Source organism: Temnothorax longispinosus, chromosome 2 (assembly GCF_030848805.1).
Source record: "Temnothorax longispinosus isolate EJ_2023e chromosome 2, Tlon_JGU_v1, whole genome shotgun sequence".
NCBI classification, from domain to species: domain Eukaryota; kingdom Metazoa; phylum Arthropoda; class Insecta; order Hymenoptera; family Formicidae; genus Temnothorax; species Temnothorax longispinosus.
The window spans coordinates 10,147,908-10,163,979 of record NC_092359.1 but is presented as its reverse complement, the minus strand read 5'-3'; the positions used below and the strand labels follow the sequence as shown (position 1 = coordinate 10,163,979).

At 31.8% G+C, this 16,072-nt stretch overlaps 1 long non-coding RNA gene across 1 annotated transcript in view; it reads left to right on the top strand.

Annotated features, from left to right (window-relative positions):
• Nucleotides 1-15,171, top strand: part of LOC139809139 (uncharacterized) — a 29,796-nt gene extending 14,625 nt beyond the window's left edge. Inside the window, exons 2-3 of the long non-coding RNA XR_011731039.1 lie at nucleotides 13,757-13,805; nucleotides 14,841-15,171. This is a non-coding gene — a long non-coding RNA (uncharacterized lncRNA). The remainder of the gene's footprint in view (nucleotides 1-13,756; nucleotides 13,806-14,840) is intronic.
• Nucleotides 15,172-16,072: the final 901 nt, after the last annotated feature.

The following is a 16,072-nucleotide window of genomic DNA, read 5'->3' as shown; positions in this document are numbered from 1 at the left end:
CGGAGATATTGCGACGCAAAGTCCAAATGTCAAAAATTTTTTTTAAGATACTTTCTACGTCAACCGCTCTCATTCATTATAACATACATGTAACAAACAGAGAACGTCACTTTCACTTTTTCGACACTGGCGGCTAGCAGCGTTAGTATCGCAGTGCAGTGCAGTGCAGTGCAGTGCAGACAGTGCGTTCGTTTAGCGCGCTGTCAGAGTGTCAGTCAGTTCATCAGTTATAACCTATCTCGAGAGAGACACGGTAGTACGCGCGGAGCGAGACCGACCGTGACTCTTTACGCGACGCGACGATTAATTCAAGGTAATTGTTTTATGTAATTATCCTATAATTATCTTATTCTATATATTACTGTTATACTTGTACTATTTTATTTACTGTTTATACTACGTTTACGTGAGTGTTTATACATACAGGTTAATAACCTATTATATTATTTTTTATATTGACAGCAGGGAGCTCTGATACTGAGATCAAGGAGCCTGTTCACACGAGGCGTTTCTGCCGCGCGATTGCGGCCGCGCGTTAACGTTTGCACGAGCCGCACGCTGTCGCGAGGTATAAGGTGCGACAACGCGCGCATACGCGCGTACGCGAAACGGCAGTAACACCGTAATCGTGCCGGCGATATACTGAATTGAAAATTGAATTGCTTCGTGCTTATCCCGAGATTTCGTATCCCTACATCGTGTTACCACCGCTGCCGGAAAAGAAGGTTCTCTACGCTTGGCAGAAAGTGACGACTGACACGTTCGATCCCGACTTCGTTGATCGCAGAAGAGCTGGACTCGAGGTACGTTTCCGATTTGCAATTATAACAGTATCGTGCGATGAATGTTGTACCCAATTATAACGTCAAATGAAGTTGTGCACGTTGCTAGTATTCTGATTATACAATACATTTTTACTTTGTAGAGGTATTACATATTGACAGCAGAGAGCTGATACCGAGGAGATCAAGGAACCTGTTCACAGGTATATATTGACGGCAGGGAGCTGATGCCGAGGAGATCAATCCCGTTTACACGCGAAGGAATTATCGAAAGGGACGAGGAGGAAAATAAACTTAGGGAAGAATTGAGACAAGAATGGGGTAGAAAGCAGAACGCGTTGAAGGAAGAAGAAATTGAGATCACATTCAGTTATTGGGATGGATCTGACCATCGTCGGAGTGTTATAATGAAGAAAGGTGAATGTCTCAGTGGTTTAGAGAACGTTTAAGTTATTAAAATACTCCAGTGCCACTTTTGGAGTAACATTGGCATGATATATAATGTTCTGCTGCATAAATTAAATTTTTACACACAGGTAATTCTATCTATTAGGTTCTTCAGAGATGTTTAGAAGTTCTGAGGCGTGAATTCAGCGAGCTTAAAACAGTAATGGCAAATCAGTTAATGTATGTCAAGGAGAATCTTATATTACCGCACCATTATACGTTTTACTGCAACTATAACTAATTTTATTGTAACTAAGGTAAATATACTAAATGATAAAACTTATGAAGCAATATCACAATGTTGGCATGTTATTTTAATGTATGTAATATTGCGATTAGGCACGAGGAAAGAGCGGGCCTCTGTTCACATTTGACGTTCACGATGATATTCGTATTAAGCACGATGCTTCTGTCGAAACCGAGGAATCACATGTCGGAAAAGTTTTACTTAGGTATTTATTATTAAAAGAATACTTTGTATAATTCTCTTTTATGTTTTTCTCATTAGATCATGGTACGAGAGGAACAAACACATTTTTCCAGCGAGTAGATGGGAACCTTTTGATTTAACGAAAAGTTACGACAAGTATACAGTGTCGGATAAAAATAGGAAGAAAGCTAAAATCTGATCTTAGATTCAACGAATTGTCCAATTTTGTTTAAAGGATTCAGATTCAAGGACTGTAAATATTATAACCAGATAAATAACTTTGTTTCATCGTACAATTGATTCATTATAAAACAGCTGATTATATATATATTATAATCTATTTTATAATTAATATATATTAGCTACATTGTATTTTTAAGGACTGTGATTTTAATTCATTCAGTTATGTGATAATATTTAATTCATTTACTCGATTATGTAGCTCTACTAAATAGTTAAGTTTTCGCAAACATTTGGAGGAAAAATAAAAATACATGAATAGTTTAATGACTTGAATATAATAATTACAATATGAAAATACAAAACCATACTTTAATTCATTCCGATAACAATCAGAAACAGTATTAAAATATTAATCCATGATCAGATCCTCTAACAGAAATCTATTTACAAATATTAGATGTATCATCTCTTGTCATTTCTTGAACATAACTGTACAAAAATAAATATACAATTATATCGATTATAATCACGTATTAATATTCATAGGTTTGATACAAGTTGGATCCATGTATGTAATATTTTCGGGAAAATGGTCCATTATAATAAACTTTTTCTTAGTCGATCTGTTCAAGCAGTCAAGGAATCCGAACCAATAAATAACTAGTCCAGACCCGAATCTGTTCCAGTAGTTTCCAGTTTCGCACCGTTTTATATTCTTCATGTGTTTTTAATACATAAATAATTACTTATTTGAAAATTTAATAATTAGTGGATAAGGAATAATCACATTGTCAGGTAAATTTTTTATTTAAAAAATAATTAGTTTAATATAAATAATTTAATTATTGCAGATAAACATGATTTAAAAAACATGTTAATGTTATATATATGTATATATACGATATATATGTGTATTTATATCCACTTAACATAGAGAATTGCAAGAATAACATTAAATATAATAAATACGTATTTAATCAATACATATTTAATAAATTTCAAAAATAGGAGACAATAGTTCTATATTATAACTATTATTACATTTAATGTTATAGCGATTCTCTATATAATACGAATATAAATACACATATATGTATATTTGTAAAAAATAAGAGGTTTTATTTATATATATATATATATATATATATATATATATAAATTTAATAAAAATTTAATTAGTTGTTATTGTCAATTTGTAAATAATTAAAAAATAAAAAATGGAATTTTTTTGCCGATACTTGCTTATCACTACAAAATGCATGATATCAGTACAAAATTACCTTTTTCAAAAAAGGTAAAAAAAGGCGCCAAGTACACGCGCAATGTATGTTGTAAATCTAAAAATCTAAAATGGTAGTAGCTTTATTTCTTTCTAACAAAATAATTCACAAAATTTCGTTACCTAACTCAACCCAAGTGATGATATATGTATAGTAGCTTTATTTCTCCCTAACAAAATAATTCACAAATTGCGTTACCTAATTCAACCTAAGTGATACGTATTTCAAAAAAGATGTGAAATCTTTAAATTGCGCCAATTGCAAAGAGAATATATACACTTTGAAAAATAATTTTGCAACTACTTTTAAAAAATGAAACAAAATTGTGTTACCTAACTCAGCCCAAGTGGTATGTATCTTTGTATTCCTGAGAGTCTTTCTATCAACCCAAGTGGTAGTAGTTTTAATTCTCCTTGATAAAATTATAATATTACAAAGAATTATTTTAATCACAAAGAATTAAAGAGGTAACATTATAAAATAAAAATATTTAATTAAAATAAAATAAATAAATTTTTCTTGTAAAAAACTTGGCGCTGCTTTTTTAAGGTCAACCCAGACAAACTTGCATAGGTGCATAAGCATATGCATAAAGAGATGGATTGGTCTATTTCCTTTTGCACATATACATGTAAACCAATCAATTTCTTACGCTTATGTTTATGCGCTATGCAAATTTGTCTGGATAAGAGCCTCCGCACAAGACTCTCGTATGATAGCGTAGCGTAACGTAACGTGGATTAACGCACAAGAAACGTATCGGTTAGAGCCTCCGCATAAAATTTTCGTATGGTAACGTAACGTAGATCAACGCACAAGAAACGTATTGACGTATAAAGCGTCATCTACAATAGCAGCAGGAGTATACAGTAAGACGTAAGCAGTAAGTTATTGACTAATGGGATTTTTACAATTCAAGAATAATCGACTGTGATTGGTCAATAGAATAGCTTACTGTTTACGTCTTACTGCATACTCCTGCTGCCATTGTAGACGACGCTTAACGCCGTAACCGATACGTTTCTTGTGCGTTGACTCACGTTTCGTTACACTACGTTGCCATACGAAAGTCTTGTGCAAAGGTTCTAAACCTTAAAAAAGCAGCGCCAAGTTTTTTACAAGAAAAATTTATTTATTTTATTTTAATTAAATATTTTTATTTTATAATGTTACCTCTTTAATTCTTTGTGATTAAAATAATTCTTTGTAATATTATAATTTTATCAAGGAGAACCCTTACAGAAAAGTATTACTGACTAAATACTTAAAATCTCAGTGATTTAATACTGTCAATATTTATTTGGGAAATACTGGGAAAATACTGGTAGTGATAAGTATTATAGGTAGTGATTAATACTACACAGAACTACTGGTGCTTAGTATTGAATTACTCACCGATATTTCGATTTCCGATATTTACCCGGCATAAAAAAAAATTATTTTTTTTCGAAATTTTATTACTATTTTATAACTAAATTTGTTTCTTAACGTGCAATCTATAATTATAAATATTTTCTCGTATTTGAAAAACACTTACCTTGGTGGGATCGAACTCGGGACCTCTGGATCGTGAGCCAACTGCCTTACGTGGTAGACTACTTCTTAATTTGATGTAAGTGTTATATATAGTCTACATGTGTCATAACCAGCGCAAATATATAATTTTTTAAAAATCATCTTAAGAAACAAATTCAGTTTAAAAAGAGTAATAAAATTTTGAATTGGATATTAAAATGATATCCTCAGTACTATTTCAAAACTTGTACACTTTTATCACGACGAATTAGTACAGACCTTCATATAAAATGTATTTGTGCCTTACTTTTATCTCTTTTCCTTAATATTATCAGGAATTACCCATTATAATGTTTCTATACAAATTGTAGTACTGGTCAGTGATTAATTTCACATGGAATATTCAGTTCAGTACTTGAGTGTTAATATTAAAATACTGGCCAGTGATTTATTACACATGGAATCCTTGGTTCAGTACTTCAGTACTAACATTAAAATACTCATCAGTAATTCAACACAAGTATTTATTACACAAGTATTTTTCACCTAGTATTAAATGCTTTCTCATCAGAAATTTAATACTAAGTATTCAATACTCGTCCTGTATTAAATACTACTTTCATAAATTACTGACCAGTAATAAAATACTATGCAATACTTGGATCACAGTGATTCAAGTACTAATAAATACTTAATTTTAGTATTATTAATACACAAAATAAGTATTTATTACTAACCAGCTAGTAATACTTTTTTGTAAGGGAATTAAAACTACTACCACTTGGGTTGATAGAAAGACTCTCAGGAATACAAAGATACATACCACTTGGGCTGAGTTAGGTAACACAATTTTGTTTCATTTTTTAAAAGTAGTTGCAAAATTATTTTTCAAAGTGTATATATTCTCTTTGCAATTGGCGCAATTTAAAGATTTCACATCTTTTTTTGAAATACGTATCACTTAGGTTGAATTAGGTAACGCAATTTTGTGAATTATTTTGTTAGGGAGAAATAAAGCTACTATACATATATCATCACTTGGGTTGAGTTAGGTAACGAAATTTTGTGAATTATTTTGTTAGAAAGAAATAAAGCTACTACCATTTTAGATTTTTAGATTTACAACATACATTGCGCGTGTACTTGGCGCCTTTTTTTACCTTTTTTGAAAAAGGTAATTTTGTACTGTACATACATACATACATACATTCTATTTTATATATATAGATATAAAGGAAGATGTCCTGACTCACTGACTCACTCATCAAACCCCTGAACCGAATTTTTACCAAAAGTATATGAAATAGGAGTAGAATTTTCCATAAAGTGCCACTTGTGTATAGTTTTTTGTTACCAATTTTCTGAAAACCGGTTTTTCTAATTCTTCTAATTTTTCGGGAAATAATTGGCCGAATCTCAAAGAATTATAGATCAAACAGGGGCAGAAAATTTTCCAATTTTTCGGAAATTAATTGACTGAATCTCAAAGAATTGTATATGCTAATTTTTTTGAAACCGCGAGTTTAATTTTTTATTAATGTACATTTTTTTTAAAATCACGTATATTTTTTTAAACAAATATCGGAAACGTTTCAAGAAAATCAGTACATTAATGAAAAATTAAACTCGCGGTTTCAAAAAAATTAGCATATACAATTCTTTGAGATTCAGTCAATTAATTTCCGAAAAATTGGAAAATTTTCTGATACCGATTTCCCCAAAGATCGGTAACAAAAAATTATACACTTTATGGCAATCCCCGTAAATTTTACCCTTACTTCATATAATTCTTTAAGATTCGGTCAATTAATTTCCGAAAAATTGGAAAAATTTTGTAACCGGCTTCCAAAAAGATCGGTAACGAAAAATTATACACTTTATAGCACTCCCCGGAAAATTCTACCCCTGTTTTATATATAATTCTTTTAAATTCGGTCAATTATTTCTCGAAAAATTAGAAAAATCGGTTTCCAGAAAATCGGTAACAAAAAATTGGCCGCGACATTTTCATCCCCGGGAAATTCTACCCCTGTTTCATATACTTTTGGTAAAAATTCGGTCCACTAACGAATGAGTAGTTCGCGTACATACAGACAGACAGACAGACAGACAGACGTGACTTATATATATAAATGAAAAACGTCATATGTGTACGGCTAAAAATTTTTTTGCTTATTGTATACGTGTTTAATAATCTGTATATGAAATGACAGACAAAAATCTTGGGTCTAACACCGTGCCAGACGTCGCCGAAAATCTCAGTATCTATGGAATGTACTGTAAATTGCCGGCAGCAACAATTAATTTTATCACTTAAATTTTTTGAGCATTATTTAAAATGTTCTCTGCTAATAACAATAATATTTACAAACATTTTTTACGGGGGGAGGGGCACACAAAAATTTCGGTTCTAAAACCTTGACAGACTCCAACAAACAGCTCTTTACCGGGGCGATAAAATTGTATTGGAAACTGAAGATAAGTACCGAAGGTAAACATTCTCAATTACTTATAAAATTATTTACGATTATTAACTACATTATTTGTATAATGTTTTATATTTTATTAACAGATGAAAATATGGAAAGTGAGAGTCAAAGTGGCGACGAAGACAATGATGATAACATCGATCATGATGATGATAAAAATGAATCCAATAATAGCGATGATGGTGATGACTGCGAAGCACTTGATGATTTATATGAAGATTATAGCGAAACAGATGATTAAAAATTGTTTAACCATTTTTTGACTTAAATATAAAATAAAATTAAAATTTTTCATTTCTATAATAAAACATAAAAAGAATTTATTATTTTTATTAACAGAACATTTCAAATTTAAAACATATGTAAAAAAAGTTGAACATTTATATCCTACGATTTGTTTGTCGGAGTCTGTCAAGGTTTTAGAACCGAAATTTTTGTGTGCCCCTTCCCTTGTAAAAAATGTTCGTAAATATTATTGTTATTAGCAGAGAACATTTTAAATTTAATGCTCAAAAAATTTAAGTGATAAAATTAATTGTTGCTGCCGGCAATTTACAGTACATTCCATAGATACTGAGATTTTCGGCGACGTCTGGCACGGTGTTAGACCCGAGATTTTTGTCTGTCATTTCATATACAGATTATTAAACACGTATACAATAAGCAAAACAATTTTTAGCCGTACACATATGACGTTTTTCATCCTCGATATTTTACAGCTAAAGGCGTACGCCCCCGCTAAACACACCACCGGCCAGCAGCCAGACTTGCGCTTTCTTAATTTGCAACATTGCCACAATTGTTTGAGGTTGAAAATTTCCTTAAACAAATGACGTTGGTATTTTCGTAGCCAGCTCTCGGACTATTAGTGCCAAGTGTTTTGTATCATATTCACTTGGTCCTTCTGTTTTCATTGCTTTTGTAGTAAGAAATACTAATGGAATTATACGATACAATTAGATCACATTTTTTTTTAATAAAGATTTTGTATGGAACACGTACACTTAGCGCGTTTTTTATTTTTTTTTTGAAAAGGGTATGTTTTCTCTAGAGAAAAAGTGTATACAGGTAGGTATATAGAAGGTATACACAATTTATGTATGTGTATAAAGAGTTTCTATATCCGAATATGTGTATCCTATTCCATGGCCTGTGTATTTGACTGTGTATTTGACAATATACCTCTTAAGTACACGGAGATTCGAGTCATAAGTGTATTTGACTTGTATATATCCAGACATCTGTATACAGAGTTCAATATCCAAAATGGTCTGGCAGTTGTTTATACACTTCCCGTATATAAAACTAATAACAAAAATGGAGACTAATATCATATTATTCTTTAAAAATTGGTGTATGCTGAAATTTGTGTTAGTCATTATATATTTTCGATGTAAATTTTTGTGAAACCTACCAAAGTTGTTCATATATATTTATCACTTTAATTTAAAAATCTATTCTATAGAACAACGTACATTGAGTATTTCACAATACGTATTTGCATTTTGTATAAATGTTGTTTTAAGCACAACCTATCTGCTCGATCGGCATTTTTTCTAAAAGTCATTTTCATTTATTCCCACAAGCATTAACCTTTTCGCTCCTAACGCTGTCTATAGCCGGCATCCATGTGACATTCGTAGATACTACGAAGCGCCGGCTATAGCTGACTTAGCCGTATTGGTAACTTCACTTGTAGCGTATTAAATACGAGGTTTAAAATAATGATAAAATATAATTTTAAAATACAATTTTGTACTTATGTAAATCCCGTTTTACTTTTATGCTTGGAAAATTATATCTTTAATGCAATAAGTTAAAAAACAGTGGAGGCATAGCACTTCTTTGCTCCAAGACCAACGCTGGCCGGCTATCGCGCCGCCGTACCTCATAATCGTTATTCGGCCAACGCCACCATAGCGAAACGGTTAAATACTTTGAAATAAAGTATTGCACTAGATGTATGTTAAAATTAAAACTCCTGGACCCGTGTGTAGTTTGATTTTGGATATGATCGCAATTATCAGTCTTTTGATCTTGCCATGAATTCTTGTTAGTAATTTTTTTTTGTTTTAAATTTTTAATTGTATGTACATGAAATCGAATATGTGAATAAGAACTCAATATGCATAGGTAGACAAGTGAATATCCAGCTTATACACATATATGATTACCGTCCTAAGTTTCAGCGTGTAAACAGTGATCTTGTTTGCACCGAGCATTTGATACCAAGTATTATGTTCGGACTAAATCCATTGATACGATTGTTGTAAACGACGGCATATCAGAATGGTACGATACTCGAGAACAGCATGTATCAGACTAATTGTAAGCTGATACGCGTATCAAATACATTCTTAATGAGCTGTCTGATTGGCCTGATACGTACAAGTTGAAATCACTGTATACGAAATTGAAATTGAATAATGTCTTGAAAAAGTTGCTAATATGATTTAATACGGTCGATGTAAACAGAAACGCATCTAACGCTTAGTCCGCACCAGCTTGATACCCGTATCAAGAGTTTCTGCGGTGTAAACTAAGCCATAAAACTATCTTGGAATGTAAACTCCCATACTAGCGCTCGGGCTACGAGAAGAAAAAGACGGATTGATTTGCGACCGTTCTCTCTCTGTTTAGCAGACTTTTGATTGGTCAATGGTATTCAATTGTTGTCGTGATCAAAGTACAGCAGGGCCGGGTTCACGAATTACGCCTAGGCACACCTAGGCATCCTGTGTCTACGATGTTAGAACTTGGTTCAAGTTCTCGGACCAAGGAAAAGTTACTGAAACTTGGATCGTGGACACACGAGTTTTGCATCCAAGTTCAGTGTGTTTACGATCCAAGTTTCAGTAACTTTTCCTCGGTCCGAGAACTTGAACCAAGTTCTAGCATCGTGGACACAGGCCTTAACAAGGCTGCGTTCACAAATTCAACCTGGGTAACTCTAAGCTATAATTACGTATACACTATAACATTAGAATTACCTAAGTGCACCTAAACGCTAGTATAAGTACATACAATAGTGACACTTACTACGTTTACGCGAGCGTTACTTCTGTAGTAACTTACGATAATTCCTTCGCGTAAACGGCATTTTCCTTCGCGTAAACGGGATTTTGTAGTAACTTACGATAATTTACTCCGCGTAAACGAGTGATATATTGTAAGTTACTACAGAAGTAACGCTCGCGTAAACGTAGTAACTGTGCGTCAGCACCTTTGATATAGTAGGTCCCAGGTCACGTGACTCGCCGCCTTCTTCTAGGCTGTACGAACGCTTAAGAGAGAAAAAGTGTATCTTTCTCTTTGTCATACATATAGGCCGCCATATTTTTGGTAGGATAAAATTTATTACTACTAAAAAAGATCAGTCTCTCTAATGTGTATACTTATACTGTGACTGTAGGGAACAAAGAATAAGGAACAGTTTAATATTAACATATGCATTGTGCACATGGGATGCAGAGAATAAAATTTCATCACTGTTAGCGCTATTATTCCTTCGTTTGTCTATTTTGTGTTAATGAATTATATATGTTAATGAATTTCATATATTATAATATTGAACTGTTCCATATTCCCTGTTCCCTGTTCTCTATTGCTTTTGTTGTGCGCAGCCCCTAATGCTATAGGTTGAATTTCTGAACGCAGTCCAACAAAAAAGAAGGGGTTGGCCGCAATTCTCCCTCCGCTCGTCCTGTTTTCTTCTCGAGTAGAATCAGTAGAGTGAGTCGAGTTCAGATTCTAGTTTAGTATATAGTTCACTGCGTGTAAAGTATATCAGAGCTACCATTTCAAAAAAATTTTAACACTGGTAGCCATCCCAGATAGCACAGTTGATCTTTATGAATTCATAAAGATCAGATTCAGATCTTTTTGAATTCATAAAGATCAGCTGTGTTATCTGGGATGCTTATTCTTAAATATGAGCTACTACAATATAAAAATTAAAAAGATATTCAGTAGAGGTTAGTTTATTATTTAAAAAATATTTTTATTAAAAGTTCAGTTTACCATATATAATTCACTATTTGAATATATTATTGTATAAATGGCTCACGGAAGATTGAGCAATTATTCAAAATGTCATTTATTGTTTATTTCAATTAACATTCATAGAACCAACGCGATGCAACAATGCAATATTTCACACTATTAAGGATGAGTTACAGGATTCTGACAGAAGTAAAAATTAGGAAAAATTTGGGTCAAATTGTAAAAAGTTATGAATTAATTGAAGTATGAATTTTTAAAGTGAAACTTCTTTAGACACGGTAGTGAGTTCGATTCGCGACACGAAATCACGAATTTCGCGACACGAAAAGTGTAACGAAATTCGACCAATAGGCGTACGGCATTGGCGAGACGGCTCCTTCTTTTGGCACGGTAGTAAGTTCGATATTGCGACACGAAACTCAAAAGTGTAACGAAAATTCGACCATAATAGGCGCACGAAATGAAACTTCTTTAGCACGGTAGTATAAGTTCGATTGTGCGACACGAAAAAACGTCACGAAATAGTGTCACGAAAATTCGACCAACAGGCGTACAAAGTCAAACTCCTTTTGGATCGGTTAGTAAATTTGATTTTGCGACTCGAAAATGCGTCACAAAAATTCGATTAGGCGTACGGCACTGACGAGACGGATATAGTGAGAACTGCGTGTAACACTACATTTTCGAGTTGCGGGCGGCTTGGAGTGACTAATTCCGTTGTATTGTTTTTGTATTAATTTCAGAAAAGTTACGGCAAAGCCTTGCCTTCAGAAGTTTCACTTCTAACGCGCGTGGCGACCACGCGTTTATTTTTACTTTTTATTATATGTTTGTTACATATTGTTAATACATTTGTTACATAAGTATACATTTAATATGCACAATATCTTGGTATAAAAAAATTATATTTTATAGTGAGCATTAACATTATTGTGTCCATTTTTTAACATTTATTAATAACATTTTTTAAAACTGTAACAATAAGTTGAGAACGTTATTCGATTAACTTCATATTTGACACAAATGTTTATCATAATTGTCTACTAATTTGTTTATTAATCATCAGATTTATTTTACTAGTTCGAATCTTTTAGTACTATTGTGTATTGAGAGTAGCTGTAAAAAATTTCATGCAAATCGGTTTACTATAGTCTCCGAGATACTTCTGGTACTGATTTTCAAAACACTGTTTCGAAAAACAATAGCTGCATGCTGTGGATAAATTGTTGAATGAATTTTTTAAATCTTACGCAGCATCGTTGATGCCTGGGCCATAGAATACTTATTCCTTTGACGAGCAGCCTCCTCGTTATCTTTTTTTTGCTCTTTGCGCCTCGTTCGTTTGTCCTTCGACGAACTCTGCGCGAAGCGTTTCTGGACCTATGTTTATAGGAACTTTTTTGCTCCAAATTCAATTTCCTATAAGACCCTGTAATTTTATTGACCTGACCTGGAACACCCTGTATATATGTATCAAAAAGGTAAAAAAAGGCGCCAAGTACACGCGTAGTTGTTACCTCGAAAAAAACCAAGTGGTAGTATCATTATAATTTTAAATTCAAAAATATTAATAAAATCCAAATGGTACGTAATATCTTTGTACCTCGAAAAAACCCAAGAGTGGGCGAGTAGTACCTTTATTCTAAAAAAAAATTGAAACCCAAGTTGTAGATATAGCTTTGTATGTATAATTACGCCTACTACTTCATACTTAGGTTTTTTTGCGAGGTACAAGATATTACGTCTATCATTTTGTTACTTAGGTTTTTTCGAGTAGATATCACTTGGATTGAATAAGGTAACAATTTTGTAATTAATTAAACACAATTCCTATTAAATTCCGTTATACTTGAGCAGTTACTTGTTTATAAGAATATCTATCAATCACTGAATATATTAGATAATAAATATGTAAGAGCATATTTGGATTAACAAAACTTGATATGAATTTGTTCAATAATGTTATTTAATTCAAATAATTAGAACTTTTATAAAAAATATACGTTAAATATATTAGATTGAAATTTGTACAGTCTCTATATTTTACATGTTAGATATTAAATTTTTTTTATATTATATGTACACACACGATAGAAAATATATTAAAAATTCACAATAAATAAAATACTAATATCTGAGATGTTTACCCCTGTTGAGCTTCTCGATTTCCAAGAGATTGAGTATGTGTATTATCGTGATAAAAACTTGGGCCGGCATAATTTGTTTCATATACAAATTGTTGTATCATTCCGCCTTCATAATGATGTTTCGCGTGAGATTCTAAGACATTTCTTTTTCAAATATTCTGAAACGATTGTAATTTCGCGACTTGCAAATCTTGCAATATGCATAACGGTCTGTGAATGTGAAATATTGCGACAGCCAACTACAATAAGTAACCTCTTCTTGTATTTTAGCTAAAGAATTTTTATTACAATTATTCAAGTTGTTCTCTAAATGATTATATCTTCCATATACAAAAACCGAACTGCCACAAAATTCACATCTTGCCCAAAAGCTTTCTCCTCTTGAGAAATATTGCCAAGAGTACCTATGTGTCGTTTCTCCATATTCGTTCTTCTACATCTTCATACATATCATGTATTCTAACTAAGTGTTCTTTCGCAGAATATTTCCAAATAACCTTATTATCACATGATGTTATCTTGCACTTTACGTGAGTATCGTTTAATGTTTCAAAATAACTCAACGCCGTATCATTTCAATCATTTGGAATCCGCGGCATAATTATATCTTTACAATATCACGGAGCGTGTATTACTAAATATGACATATCGACTACCAAAAGAAATGTTCGATTAAACTGTTTGGGGAAGGTCTAAGGGACACATGCGAACCTTTATTAAACATAAATATTGATATATTGTTTAAATCTTGCTAATAGTTAAGTCAGTTAACTTTTTTTCTTATACAATAGGGAAAACCGGGGCTATCTATTTACGGGAGCTATGTGTCCACCCACAGTACTGCTATCTCAGGTGTTAAGAGATATCTCTACCATTCCAACAAATAATTGAAGAAAGCTCTAAGAGATTCAGAAGTTTTTGTTTTCTTGCAATGCTTTTCACAGACATAACATGCATTACAAAAAATAAAGCTAAAGATATTATCAACATTTTTCGACGATTGAAAAATTTGTTGTGTGACAATAATTTAACTCAAATTAAGACAAAATAATATTATCAATTAATATATAGTTATCAGATGTGAGAAGCGTTAAATCTTAATTCCGCATAATCTAAAATTCGCAACTCGCAACATGCTAAAAACTGAAAAATGTAGTCGGGGCTATCTGTTTTATTTTTGATGGAGTAATATGTCCACAGACTTCAATGACAAATTGTTTATATATATATATTAGATAATGGTGCGTAAGTACAAAAGAAAGACGGATAAGGTAGATATATCTAATAAAATTATACTTAGAGCGATTAAAAGATTAGAAATCGAGCGAGAATTTTTTCGCAAAAATGGCGTTAGAATTCGAAATAAATGTTCAAACTCACTCGCTACTGTAAAACATTGACTTACGAGCAGCTACTTTTGATCCTGCGATTCAAGAATCGTCGCCAAATTTTTATTTCAAAAATACACGTTAAATATTATGTGTATATTTCTTTAAGTATTTTTTTTTTTAAATATATACGAGTATCGGAGTATATATGATTAATTGATGGTTTAAAAATTATAGTATTGGAAGACGGATGGGATGATTTTTTGCTAACGGTAGCAATAAATTTCGAAAGAGAATTAGAAGAACAGAGAAATAAATTCAAGCCACACAGAAGGACAGAAGAAAAAAGAAAAATTAGAAGAAGAGAAAAATAAACTCGAATTTGGACAGAAGAAAAAAAATGAGAAAAAAAATACCGGAAAAAGGAAACAATATTCAGGAAAGAAATTAAACTTGCAAAATTTAATGTACTTAAAAATAATTTTTGTCATTAAAAATATACATTTTTTTTAATTATTATTGTACAATTTTTAGATATTTTGTAGTTAAAAATAAATATACATTTATTAAAAAACAATTATTACATTATTTCGTATTAAGTATTAAGAATTAGGGAAAATCTAAAAAGGAAAAGTTATTAAATACGACTCTTTTAAAGAATTTAAAATTTTAGATATCCCGAATTTTTTTTAATAATCTCGATATTTCACTTACCGATTACCGATTTTATCCCTTGGTTTTTTAAGTGAAAAATCGAGGTTATGTGTACATCGCGAACAAGCAATCTCAAAATTTTCGAAAAAACGCCCGGGTAGTCGATTTAAAGGCGATTTAAAATCGGACCGCATAAATGTTTTCCTTGATTGAACATGTCGTAACTCGTAACCGGTCTCTACTCGAGTTTCACACTATTAAATCATTTCCGTTTTTCCGATAAGTGACCGTAAAAAATTACGTATTATTTCCCGAAAAATTAAAAATTTGTTCTTGAGTTATTAGCCTTTTAAAATTTCGGAGAATTCGTACATAGGAAGCAATGTACAAATTTCTAATTTTCACACTTTTTTATTATATTGGACATTTTTCTTTTATTTCTATTGTATTCTTAGGTCTTTTCTACCCCTATTTCATATATAATTCTTTAAAATTTGATTGATCAGTTCTCGTGTTACACACATTTGAAATTTCGGAGAATTCGCACATACATTAGAAATTTTATAAAGCTGGGTCTAATCAACCAAATCTTAAATAATTATATATAAAATAGGGGTAGAAAAGACTGAAGAATATAATAGAATTAGAAAAGTTGCCAAGAATAATATAATAAAACTATAAATAGCCCGATATTTCAAAATTTGCCACACATATTTCACATATAAAAAAATTATAGACTTTTGATTGTGTATAAAAATGGATCTAATAAATCAAATCTTAAAGAATTATATATGAAATAGGGGTAGAAAAAACTG